The following is a 13649-nucleotide window of genomic DNA, read 5'->3' as shown; positions in this document are numbered from 1 at the left end:
CTCACCTGTTGCCGAGCTCTGGTTTTATTTGAAGCTGAGGGGATTATTTGACTGGCTGCTGGAGGGAGGGTGCCACATTGTCCCCTCTGGGCTCAGGGACTCTGAGTTTGGAGAAGCTGCTTTAGGGTCATTTTAGGTCCAAGTTGCTGTTGATCCCCACCACAGACCCTGCACCCACCCAGCCCGGGCCTCCCTCCTGGTTGCTAGGGGAGATCTGTCCTGACAATAACGAAAGATAATAATCCACCGGAAAGGGCCATTTATTCACCAATCAAAATAACCGCACAGCAACAAAAACTCGATCAAAGAAAGCATCCAGCCTCAAGAGGACCTCCCGACCAGTCTGCCAGTATCCCACAATCCCCGGTGTTCTTCCCCACCAGTCTGCCAGTATCCCACAATCCCCGGGGTTCCTCCCGACCAGCCTCCCACAATCCCCAGCGTTAGGGGGCCGTTATCGATTACCAATATCTCGTTTTTAAAAATCTGCATATTATCAGGCGGGGTGAGGTCGGTGGATATGAACAGGCTCATAGAGCGGCCCCATTGGAAATTATGGGATGGTGGAGGTTGGCGAAAGGGGAAAGAAAGCTCGAGAATTTGGGGAAATGAGATGGGGCGCCTGGCGATGCATTGTGGGATTCTGGCAGACCAAAGCTGGAGGAGAGCTCAGGATTGTGTGGTATCCTGGCGGAAATTAGCTGGGCAAGTGCCGCCGGGGATGGTGGCGGACTGAGGCAGGCGGGCCGCCGGGGATTGTGGGATGTTGGCGGACTGAGGCTGGCGGGCCGCCGGGGATTGTGGGATGAGTGGCGGGCTGAGGCTGGCGGGCCGCCGGGGATTGTGGGATAGTGGCGGACTGAGGCTGGCGGGCCGCCGGGGATTGTGGGATAGCGGCGGACTGAGGCTGGAGGAGCGACAGGTTGAGGATGGGAGTGTGTGAGCGGAGGCTGCTTTGGTGACTGGAATGGGTGTGACAGGTGAGACCGCGCCGAGACCGGGGGCCAGGTAGATGGTCACCTTCTGAGGGGGAATAGGGTCAGCTCCTCACCCCGGGATGCTGCAGTGAAGAGGGATCCGGGTAACCACGGCAGACCAGGGATTGGGAGTCAGGTCAGGCCCCAGTTTCCAATGAGAGCAGACAGTGAGGTTCCTTATCCAGCACTCCTTGTAAAACTCCCTTTGATGACACATTTACAGCCTGCACGCTGCTTTTAATATAGTTACGCTTTAAATATGAGACAATGTGTTGTCGATAAAACCGATTTCAGCCACTTACCCCCAGTTCCTCACACTGGACCTTAACACCTAAACCAGGGAGTTTTAATAGTCATTGCCAATATTAAATTACCATTCCTACTTTGCAACCATCATCACCACATCATTGGGGAGGACAAGGTGGGAGAAGCAGGGCAGGCTGCTCCACTATTGTCACTTCTCGCTGTCTAAACTGCTCCAGAGCCACAGTGACCAACTGGGAGTGTAATTCAATCCTCTGGAAAAATAATCCGATGGGACATGGAATGCAGAAATCCAAGTGGCCACCCAACTTTCCTGGCGTAATGGACGGCAAGCTAGCACAGTGGTTAGCACTGTTTCTTCACAGCATTAGAGTCCCAGGTTCGATTCCCGCTTGGGTCACTGTGCGGAGTCTGCATGTTCTCCCCGTGTCTGCGTGGGTTTCCTCTGGGCGCTCCGGTTTCCTCACATAAGTCCCGAAAGACGTGCTGTTAGGTAATTTTGAGATTCTGAATTCTCCTCTGTGCCTGAACAGACGCCGGAATGTGGCGACTAGGGGCTTTTCACAGCAACTTCAATGCAGTGATAATGTAAGCCTGCTTGCGACAATAAAGATTATTATTATTAATGTGAAATGACGTGAGCACATTGCACACGTGCAGTTAACTGTTGTCAGCCACGGCAATGGCTAGATTGTTCTTCATGGACCTTTTGTCATGTATCCCATCCCGAAATAAACTTTTTTTGTCAAGGGCCACTGCTTAGTAATCAGAACTAGCAACCATTGCTGACTGATTCCCAGTTGTTTACCCAGGTCTCGATGTCCTTTGGTGCCCCAACCCAGCAGAGTAATTGAAGAAGCTAAATCCTGTTTGGAAAGAGAACGGTTTGCATTTATTTATTTATTTATTTTAAAAAATGTTTTTATTCTCCATTTTCATATTTTCCTTCAAAATTTACACCCCACCCACAGACAGTAAACGGTAACAAATACAAAATCAATCCCCTTAACAATAACAACAATCCCATCCTTCCACCACCCCAAATAACGGCCCATCTGTCATAAGAACTAGGAGCAGGAGTAGGCCACCTGGCCCCTCGAGCCTGCTTCACCATTCAATGAGATCATGGCTGATCTTTTGTGGACTCAGCTCCACTTTCCAGCCCGAACATCATAACCCTTAATCCCTTTATTCTTCAAAAAACTATCTATCTTTATCTTAAAAACATTTGATGAATGAGCCTCTACTGCTTCACTGGGCAAGGAATTCCATAGATTCACAACCCTTTGGGTGAAGAAGTTCCTCCTAAACTCAGTCCTAAATCTACTTCCCCTTATTTTGAGGCTATGCCCCCTAGTTCTGCTTTCACCCGCCAGTGGAAACAACCTGCCCGCATCTATCCTATCTATTCCCTTCATAATCTTATATGTTTCTATAAGATCCCCCCCTCATCCTTCTAAATTCCAACGAGTACAGTCCCAGTCTACTCAACCTCTCCTCGTAATCCAACCCCTTCAGCTCTGGGATTAACCTAGTGAATCTCCTCTGCACACCCTCCAGTGCCAGTGCGTCCTTTCTCAAGTAAGGAGACCAAAACTGAACACAATACTCGAGGTGTGGCCTCACTAACACCTTATACAATTGCAGCAGAACCTCCCTAGTCTTAAACTCCATCACTCTAGCAATGAAGGACAAAATTCCATTTGCCTTCTTAATCACCTGTTGCACCTGAAAACCAACTTTTTGTGACTCATGCACTAGCACATCCAGGTCTCTCTGCACAGCAGCATGTTTTAATATTTTATCATTTAAATAATCCCTTTTGCTGTTATTCCGACCAAAATGGATAACCTCACATTTGTAAATATATCAGCATATGTCAATATATGCATCCAATAAAACAAACCCTCCCATGGTGGAAACAAAAAACAAAGGAGAACAAGGAGTCCGGGACCGCCCATGGTCACCATTAACCTATAGAGTCCTCTCTCCCTCTCTCTCTCTCTCTCTCTCTTTCTCTTTCTCTTTCTCTTTCTCTCCCCCCCCCCCCCCCCCCACGCCATCCAACCTCTGAAAGGGTACCGTACATGATACCCAAGAGTTGTCAACACCCCCCCCCCTTTCCAACACCCCCCCCTTTCCAACACCCCCCCCTTTCCAACACCACCCCCCCCTTTCCAACACCCCCCCCCCTTTCCAACACCCCCCCTTTCCAACACCACCCCCCCCTTTCCAACACCCCCCCCCCCCTGTCCAACACCCCCCCCCTGTCCAACACCCCCCCCTGTCCAACACCCCCCCCCCCGTCCAATACCCCCCCCCTGTCCAACACCCCCCCCCCGTCCAATACCCCCCCCCCCTGTCCAACACCCCCCCCCCCTGTCCAACACCCCCCCCCCCACGTCCAACACCCCCCCCGTCCAACAACCCCCCCCCCCGTCCAACAACCCCCCCCCCCGTCCAACACCCCCCCCCGTCCAACACCCCCACCCCCCCCGTCCAACACCCCCCCCCCTGTCCAACACCCCCCCCCCTGTCCAACACCCCCCACCCCGTCCAACACCCCCCCCTGTCCAACACCCCCCCCCCTGTCCAACACCCCCCCCCCCCCCGTCCAACACCCACTCCCCCCGTCCAACACCCACTCCCCCCGTCCAACACCCACTCCCCCCGTCCAACACCCCCCCCCCCCCGTCCAACACCCCCCCCCCCCCCCCCCCCCCCCCCCGTCCAACACCCCCCCCGCCGCAGCCCCTCCCCCCACCTCACTCCCGTTCACTGGCAGGCTTAAATTTGCCAGCGTGGACGCCCCCGCCCGGGTCCCTTTCCCCCTTGCCCGGCCCTAGGAAAGCCCAGAAATCCCCTTTTAGCGCACAAACCCCGCATATCCACCTACTCCCCAAAGAGCCCTTATTTCGAGTGAAAGTCCCATCACTTCCCTTGTCCCAATATATACAACATTGGCTCCTTTAGCCCCTACACCCGCACGCAGTGAAACAAAAAAGAAGAAAATACAGTCACGAGGTTACATTGGCATATGGCCATTTCTCAATTTCTCTGTTCTGCCACAGTCCTTCTGCCTTCGCAAACTCCTCCGCTGCTTCCGCCGTTCCAAAATAAAAGTCCCTGAGCTTGTAAGTCACCCTCAGCTTCGCTGGATACACAATGCCGCACTGCACCGTGCTAATGTACAGTGCCCTCTTCACTCGGTTGAAGGCAGCCTGCCTCCTCGCCAGCTCCATCGTAAAGTCCTGGTATACACGTATACCAGCTCCAGCCCACTGCACCACCCGCTTCTGCTTGGCCCAGCACAGGACCTTCTCCTTCACACCGTACCTATGGAAGCACAGAGTCACTACCCTTGGCGGCTCACTCGCCTTTGGTACAGGCCTCCACGACCGATGAGCCTGATCCAGTTCATATCGGGAGGGATCCTCTCCCACCCCCAATAGTTTTGCCAGCATCGCGGTAAAATACTCAGTCGGCTTCAATCCTTCAGGCAGCCCCACAATCCTCAAGTTCTGTCGCCTGCATCTGTTTTCCAGGTCTTCCATTTTTCCTTGCAGATCCTTGTTAATCTCCATCACCTTCCGCATCTCCTTCCCCATCGTGGTAAGTTGATCACCGTGCTGCAATAATGTCTCCTCCACTTCCTTCAGCGCCTCCCCTTGCTCTCGCACCTCCGCCACTGCGCTCTCCACCGCCGTCTTCACCGGGGAAACCGCCTCCTCCACCAGCACATTCAAAACCTCTCTCATCTCCATCCTCATTGTCTCCATGCCTTTCGAATTCCGCAGCCATCACCTTCGTTATTTCTTCAGCCGTAAGCAATGCGGCCTCCCCTGGTGCTCCAGTCTCCATTTTCCTTGGTGACCCCGCGGCGACCTTTCCACTCCCCGACAGACCTTCAGCTGTTTTTTTTAGGGCCATTTTATTGCTCACCCTCGACATTTTCCTTTACTGTGCCTTCGCTGTGCCTCCTCTGTGCCTTCTCCCTGCTTTTGCCGCCTCCTGGGACCGGGCTTAAAGCCCTGAAAATGCCGTTCCCGAACGGGAGCCCTCCATTGTGCGGCTGCCTCCCGCCCGCCGTCACCGGAAGTCGAACGGCTTGCATTTATAAAGCACGGGTTTGAATCCCACCATAGAAGCTTGTGGAATTTAAATTCAGTTGAGAAACCTGGAATTAAAAAGCTAGTCTTGGTTATTGTGGCCATGAAATCATTGTCGGTTATTGGAAAAAAAAACCATCTGATTCACTCATGTCCGTACTTGGAGCGGCGTACAAGAGTCTCCAGACTCGGGGCAATGTGGTTGACTCTAATGCCCTATGAAATGGCTTAGTAAGCCACTGAATTGTACCAAAATTGATACAAAGTCTACCAAAAGGAATGAAACTGGACGGCTCATCTGGCATTGGCCTAGGCACTGGATATGACGACGGCAGACCCAGCTGTGGTGACCACTTAAAGTCCTCCTCACTAATATTTGGGGGCTTGTTCCAAAATTGGGAGAGTTGTCTCACAGGCTAGTTATGAAACAGTCTGATATTGTCTGTAAGGTATGATTATGTTTGTGAATATCACCAAGTCCCAGAGACCAGCAGCCCCTCGTCACCCTGACTTGGAAATTTATCGCCTTTCTTTCACTGTTGCTGGGTCAAATGCTGGAACTCCCTAATAAACATACTGTGGGTGTATGAGTGCACTGAGTGCTGAATTTGGTGCATTTTGAGTGCTATCGTAAGAGTTTGGTGACCGAGGGGGTATAAGGCTTCATTTTTATCTAAAGTTTAGTCTTTCTTTTATTTAGTTAATTAACTTAAAAGTTGCTGTTTGGTTTAGAAGAAGGTGAATTTTCAATCAGCTTTAAACAAGCTTCTACTTGTAGGCACTTGCAGCTGGAGCTTGTTAATTAGTTAATTGGATTAGGCCAGTTTTCAGAGGCTAGATTCACAGTGTAAAAGTGATCCCCTTTTGCACTGAGTGCTGAATTTGGTGCATTTTGAGTGCTATAGTAAGAGTTTGGTGACCGAGGGAGTGCTGAATTTGGTGCATTTTGAGTGCTATAGTAAGAGTTTGGTGACCGAGGGAGTGCTGAATTTGGCGCATTTTGAGTGCTATAGTAAGAGTTTGGTGACCGAGGGAGTTAGGTGAAGAGGGAGTAAGGTGCTCCTTTCATTTTGTTTCCGACATTTCCGCAAAGAGTGAGAAGAGAGCCAGGAGTTTACAGAAAGTGTAGCTGACTGGGAGCAGAGTCGGAGGGCGGAGATCTAGTTAGTCCACAGGGCAGCTATAGCCTGTCACGTCAGAGGGGATGGAGGTTAGGCCAGTTGCATGCTCCTCCTGTAGGATGTGTGTGGTGAGGGATACCACCGGTGTCCCCGCTGACTATACCTGCGGGAAGTGCACCCAACTTCAGCTCCACAAAGACCGTGTTAGGGAACTGGAGTTGAAGAGGGATGAACTTCGGATCATCCGGGAGGCAGAGGGGGTGATTGAGAAGAGTTACAGGGAGGTAACCACACCCAAGGTACAGGACAAGAATAGCTGGGTTACAGTCAGGGGGAAAAAAACAAACAGGCAGACAGTACAGGGATCCCTTGTGGCCGTTCCCCTTCAAAACAAGTATACCGTTTTGGATGCTGTTGGGGGGGATGACCTACCGGGGGAAGGCCCTAGTGGCCAGGTCTCTGGCACTGAGTCTGGCTCTGGGGCTCAGAAGGGAAGGGGGGAGAATAGAAAAGCAATAGTTGTAGGAGATTCAATGGTTAGGGGAATAGATAGGAGATTCTGTGGTCGCGAGCGAGACTCCCGGAAGGTATGTTGCCTCCCGGGTGCCAGGGTCAGGGATGTCTTGGATCGTGTTTCAGGATCCTTAAGGGGGAGGGGGAGCAGCCAGAAGTCGTGGTGCACATTGGCACCAACGACATAGGTAGGAAAAGGGGTGTGGAGGTAATAAACAAGTTTAGGGAGTTAGGCTGGAAGTTAAAAGCCAGGACAGACAGAGTTGTCATCTCTGGTTTGTTGCCGGTGCCACGTGATAGCGAGGCTAGGAATAGGGAGAGAGTGCAGCTGAACACATGGCTGCAGGAATGGTGTAGGAGGGAGGGCTTCAGGTATTTGGATAATTGGAGCGCATTCTGGGGAAGGTGGGACCTGTACAAGCAGGACGGGTTGCATCTGAACCAGAGGGGCACCAATATCCTGGGAGGGAGGTTTTCTAGTACTCTTCGGGAGGGTTTAAACTAATTTGGCAGGGGAATGGGAACCGGATTTGTAGTCCAGCAACTAAGGTAGCCGATATTCAGGACGCCAAAGCGTGTAATGAGGCAGTGGGGAAGGGAACACCGACAAAGGAGAGTACTTGCAGGCACGGAGATGGGCTGAAGTGTGTATACTTCAACGCAAGAAGCATCAGGAATAAGGTGGGTGAACTTAAGGCATGGATCGGTACTTGGGACTACAATGTGGTGGCCATCACGGAAACTTGGATAGAAGAGGGGCAGAAATGGTTGTTGGAGGTCCCTGGTTATAGATGTTTCAATAAGATTAGGGAGGGTGGTAAAAGAGGTGGGGGGGGGTGGCATTGTTAATTAGAGATAGTATAACAGCTGTAGAAAGGCAGTTCGAGGAGTATCACTCTAATGAGGTAGTATGGGTTGAAGTCAGAAATAGGAAAGGAGCAGTCACCTTGTTAGGAGTTTTCTATAGGCCCCCCAATACTAGCAGAGATGTGGAGGAACAGATTGGGAAACAGATTTTGGAAAGGTGCAGAAGTCACAGGGTAGTAGTCATGGGTGACTTTAACTTCCCAAATATTGAGTGGAAACTCTTTCGATCAAATAGTTTGGATGGGGTGGTGTTTGTGCAGTGTGTCCAGGAAGCTTTTCTAACACAGTATGTAGATTGTCTGACCAGAGGAGGGGCAATATTGGATTTAGTACTTGGTAATGAACCAGGGCAAGTGATAGATTTGTTAGTGGGGGAGCATTTTGGAGATAGTGACCACAATTCTGTGACTTTCACTTTCGTAATGGAGAGGGATAGGTGCGTGCAACAGGGCAAGGTTTACAATTGGGGGAAGGGTAAATACGATGTTGTCAGACAAGAATTGAAGTGCATAAGTTGGGAACATAGGCTGTCAGGGAAGGACACAAGTGAAATGTGGAACTTGTTCAAGGAACAGATACTACGTGTCCTTGATATGCATGTCCCTGTCAGGCAGGGAAGAGATGGTCGAGTGAGGGAACCATGGTTGACAAGAGAGGTTGAATGTCTTGTTAAGAGGAAAAAGAAGACTTATGTAAGGCTGAGGAAACAAGGTTCAGACAGGGCATTGGAGGGATACAAGATAGCCAGGAGGGAACTGAAGAAAGGGATTAGGAGAGCTAAGAGAGGGCATGAACAATCTTTGGCGGGTAGGATCAAGGAAAACCCCAAGGCCTTTTACACATATGTGAGAAATATGAGAATGACTAGAGCGAGGGTAGGTCCGATCAAGGACAGTCGCGGGAGATTGTGTATTGAGTCTGAAGAGATAGGAGAGGTCTTGAACGAGTACTTTTCTTCTGTATTTACAAATGAGAGGGGTGATATTGTTGGAGAGGACAGTGTGAAACAGACTGGTAAGCTCGAGGAAATACTTGTTAGGAAGGAAGATGTGTTGGGCATTTTGAAAAACTTGAGGATAGACAAGTGTCCCGGGCCTGAGGGGATATATCCAAGGATTCTATGGGAAGCAAGAGATGAAATTGCAGAGCCGTTGGCAATGATCTTTTCGTCCTCACTGTCAACAGGGGTGGTACCAGGGGATTGGAGAGTGGCGAATGTCGTGCCCCTGTTCAAAAAAGGGACTAGGGATAACCCTGGGAATTACAGGCCAGTTAGTCTTACTTCGGTGGTAGGCAAAGTAATGGAAAAGGTACTGAAGGATAGGATTTCTGAGCATCTGGAAAGACACTGCTTGATTAGGGATACTCAGCACGGATTTGTGAGGGGTAGGTCTTGCCTTACAAATCTTATTGAATTCTTTGAGGAGGTGACCAAGCATGTGGATGAAGGTAAAGCAGTGGATGTAGTGTACATGGATTTTAGTAAGGCATTTGATAAGGTTCCCCATGGTAGGCTTCTGCAGAAAGTAAGGAGGCATGGGATAGTGGGAAATTTGGCCAGTTGGATAACAAACTGGCTAACCGATAGAAGTCAGAGAGTGGTGGTGGATGGCAAATATTCAGCCTGTATCCCAGTTACCAGTGGCGTACCGCAGGGATCAGTTCTGGGTCCTCTGCTATTTGTGATTTTCATTAATGACTTGGATGAGGGAGTTGAAGGGTGGGTCAGTAAATTTGCAGACGATACGAAGATTGGTGGAGTTGTATTAGTGAGAGGCAGCACGGTTTTGTGAAGGGGAGGTCGTGTCTCACTAACTTGATAGAGTTTTTCGAGGAGGTCACTAAGATGATTGATGCAGGTAGGGCAGTGGATGTTGTCTATATGGACTTCAGTAAGGCCTTTGACAAGGTCCCTCATGGTAGACTAGTACAAAAGGTGAAGTCACACGGGATCAGGGGTGAGCTGGCAAGGTGGATCCAGAACTGGCTAGGCCATAGAAGGCAGAGAGTAGCAATGGAAGGATGCTTTTCTCATTGGAGGGCTGTGACCAGTGGTGTTCCACAGGGATCAGTGCTGGGACCTTTGCTCTTTGTAGTATATATAAATGATTTGGAAGAAAATGTAACTGGTCTGATTAGTAAGTTTGCAGACGACACAAAGGTTGGTGGAATTGCGGATAGCGATGAGGACTGTCGGAGGATACAGCAGGATTTAGATTGTTTGGAGACTTGGGCAGAGAGATGGCAGATGGAGTTTAATCTGGACAAATGTGAGGTAATGCATTTTGGAAGGTCTAATGCAGGCAGGGAATATACAGTGAATGGTAGAACCCTCAAGAGTATTGAAAGTCAAAGAGATCTAGGAGTACAGGTCCACAGGTCATTGAAAGGGGCAACACAGGTGGAGAAGGTAGTTAAGAAGGCATACAACATGCTTGCCTTCATTGGCCGGGGCATTGAGTATAAGAATTGGCAAGTCATGTTGCAGCTGTATAGAACCTTAGTTAGGCCACACTTGGAGTATAGTGTTCAATTCTGGTCGCCACACTACCAGAAGGATGTGGAGGCTTTAGAGAGGGTGCAGAAGAGATTTACCAGAATGTTGCCTGGTATGGAGGGCATTAGCTATGAGGAGCGGTTGAATAAACTCGGTTTGTTCTCACTGGAAAGAAGGAGGTTGAGGGGAGACCTGATAGAGGTCTACAAAATTATGAGGGGCATAGACAGAGTGGATAGTCAGAGGCTTTTCCCCAGGGTAGAGGGGTCAATTACCAGGAGGCATAGGTTTAAGGTGAGAGGGGCAAGGTTTAGAGTAGATGTACGAGGCAAGTTTTTTACGCAGAGGGTAGTGGGTGCCTGGAACTCGCTATCGGAGGAGGTGGTGGAAGCAGGGATGATAGTGACATTTAAGGGGCATCTTGACAAATACATGAATAGGATGGGAATAGAGGGATACGGACCCAGGAAGTGTAGAAGATTGTAGTTTAGTCGGGCAGCATGGTCGGCACGGGCTTGGAGGGCCGAAGGGCCTGTTCCTGTGCTGTACAATTCTTTGTTGTGGATAGTAAGGAGGGCTGTTGTCAGCTGCAAAGAGACATAGATAGGATGCAGAGATGGGCTGAGAAGTGGCAGATGGAGTTTAACCCTGAAAAGTGTGAGGTTGTCCATTTTGGAAGGACAAATATGAATGCGGAATACAGGGTTAACGGTAGAGCTCTTGGCAATGTGGAGGAGCAGAGAGATCTTGGGGTCTATGTTCATACATCTTTGAAAGTTGCCACTCAAGTGGATAGAGCTGTGAAGAAGGCCTATGGTGTGCTCGCGTTCATTAACACAGGGATTGAATTTAAGAGCCGTGAGGTGATGATGCAGCTGTACAGAACTTTGGTAAGGCCACATGTGGAGTACTGTGTACAGTTCTGGTCACCTCATTTTAAGAAGGATGTGGAAGCTTTGGAAAAGGTGCAAAGAAGATTTACCAGGATGTTACCTGGAATGGAGAGTAGGTCTTACGAGGAAAGGTTGAGGGTGCTAGGCCTTTTCTCATTAGAACGGAGAAGGATGAGGGGCGACTTGATAGAGGTTTATAAGATGATCAGGGGAATAGATAGAGTAGACAGTCAGAGACTTTTTCCCCAGGTGGAACAAACCATTACAAGGGGACATAAATTTAAGGTGAATGGTGGAAGATATAGGAGGGATGTCAGAGGTAGGTTCTTTACCCAGAGAGTAGTGGGGGCATGGAATGCACTGCCTGTGGAAGTAGTTGAGTCGGAAACATTCGGGACCTTCAAGCAGCTATTGGATAGGTACATGGATTACGGGAAAATGATATAGTGTAGATTTATTTGTTCTTAAGGGCAGCACGGTAGCATTGTGGATAGCACAATTGCTTCACAGCTCCAGGGTCCCAGGTTCGATTCCGGCTTGGGTCACTGTCTGTGCGGAGTCTGCACGTCCTCCCCGTGTCTGCGTGGGTTTCCTCCGGGTGCTCCGGTTTCCTCCCACAGTCCAAAGATGTGCAGGTTAGGTGAATTGGCCGTGATAAATTGCCCTTAGTGTCCAAAATTGCCCTTGGTGTTGGGTGGAGGTGTTGAGTTTGGGTAGGGTGCTCTTTCCAAGAGCTGGTGCAGACTCAGGGGGCCGAATGGCCTCCTTCTGCACTGTAAATTCAATGATAATCTATGATTAATCTAGGGCAAAGATTCGGCACAACATCGTGGGCCGAAGGGCCTGTTCTGTGCTGTATTTTCTATGTTCTATGTACCTACACCATGTGGACTGCAGCGGTTCAAGAAGGTTACTCTCCACCAGGGCAATTAAGGAAGGGCAATAAATGCTGAGCCAACAAAGCCCACATCCCAAGAATGAATTTTTAAAAACATAGGATCTGGATCGCAAGGAATATTGATTAATTCAAATGCAAATCAGGTAGATTTCTTTCAGAAAAGAACATTTTGGAGGAAGAGTATTTAAGGAATTTATTTGACATGTGGTGAGAGGAACAGGTCTCTCTCCCGAAGTCCAATCCCACAAACAGGACAGATCGGAGAAGTGGCGGCACAGTGCTCTACAGACGGGCGAGAGTTGTCCCGACAGCCCTCAGCATCAACTCTGGATCGTTAAAATTCTCATTGTACCAGGTGAAACATGGACAAGGAAACTACTTAGTGCTCCCCACCACACACACACCTCAGCTGACAAATCAGTTCTCCGTGTTGAAATCTACTTGTGGTAAGTATTGGGAGAGGGGAGGGGGGTGGGAGCAGTGGCACAAGGTGTGCTTTGGGTGGGGAACCTCAATGTCCACCACCAAGAGTGCCTTGATAGCACCACTACTGACCAAGCTGGTCGGGTCCCAAATGAGATAACTGCTGGACTAGGTCTGCGGTATGTGGTGAGGGAACCAGCCAAGAGGGAAAAAAATCGTTGTTTGGTAATACAGAACTTGAGTATTGCTGAAAAAAGACATTTTGTTGAAGCTTTGCATCTTGCACTCAGCAGGACAATCGCAAGAACACCATTGTTGTATGAGAAGAAAGTGCTGAATGGTTGGCAAGTGAACTGTGTTTGGTAAAGGCGTTACCTGTTACGGTTTTATTTGCACTTCAGCCCCACACTCCTGATCTATCCCGGTGAGGAGGGGGGGGTGCGGGGAAGGAGGAGGACCTCCTTAGAACCTGCTCCTGGGCCTGGCAAAACTTGCCATCAACAGGTCCAGGCAGCGGGTGACCAAGGGGGTCTTCTGAACCGACTGCTTGCCCTACAGTGGCTAGGTTTGCAGCCAGGTGTCCCTGGAGAGGGAGCACGCGGAGTCCATCAGCATCGTCAAGTCTTTCCATGCCCGCTGGCCACCGCGGGGACAGGGGTTCATTATGAACCCTCTTAATCATATTTTGGTTTATTGTTTTAAGTTTCATTTGTGATTTGTTTTTCTTTAAGGCAATATCCCTTTAAGGTGCTGCCCCTTTAATTTGTTCCTCAGGTTATTTGATTTTGTTTTCTTGGTTTTTTGATCTACCTCAAAATGCACCAGTTAATGGTGACTGACAGTTAACTACCAAGTTAATAATTTTAAATCGGGCAGCTTTACTCCTATTGGTCAAGGCATTGCCTTGAGGAATGAGCTAGTAAATAGCTGCCATTTATTTGATTTAGATGAAACAGGTGCAACGTGTGCACATGTTCTTTCTCTCTGCAAAGAACGGGGTCCTGTGCATTGATATATGTAGCTTCCAGTATTCGCAAATGCGGTACACTGAGGCTGACTGACGTTAAGTTGGTTGTCAATGTAATCT

General features: G+C 49.5%; 1 protein-coding gene and 1 long non-coding RNA gene across 2 annotated transcripts in view; one reads left to right on the top strand and one right to left on the bottom strand.

Moving 5' to 3' along the window:
- Positions 1 to 765, bottom strand: part of LOC140393349 (uncharacterized) — a 174873-nt gene extending 174108 nt beyond the window's left edge. The window contains exon 1 of the long non-coding RNA XR_011935576.1: positions 6 to 765. This is a non-coding gene — a long non-coding RNA (uncharacterized lncRNA). The remainder of the gene's footprint in view (positions 1 to 5) is intronic.
- Positions 766 to 854: 89 nt separating this feature from the next.
- armh3 (armadillo like helical domain containing 3) overlaps positions 855 to 13649 on the top strand; it is a 193922-nt gene continuing 181127 nt past the window's right edge. The window contains exon 1 of the mRNA XM_072479710.1: positions 855 to 980. The gene's annotated coding sequence lies outside the window, so the exon portion shown is untranslated. The remainder of the gene's footprint in view (positions 981 to 13649) is intronic.

The sequence above is a fragment of the Scyliorhinus torazame genome, chromosome 16, assembly GCF_047496885.1.
Source record: "Scyliorhinus torazame isolate Kashiwa2021f chromosome 16, sScyTor2.1, whole genome shotgun sequence".
Classification (NCBI taxonomy): Eukaryota; Metazoa; Chordata; class Chondrichthyes; order Carcharhiniformes; family Scyliorhinidae; genus Scyliorhinus; species Scyliorhinus torazame.
Note: the sequence above shows the minus strand (reverse complement) of the source record. Positions and strands in the feature narration are given on the sequence as shown.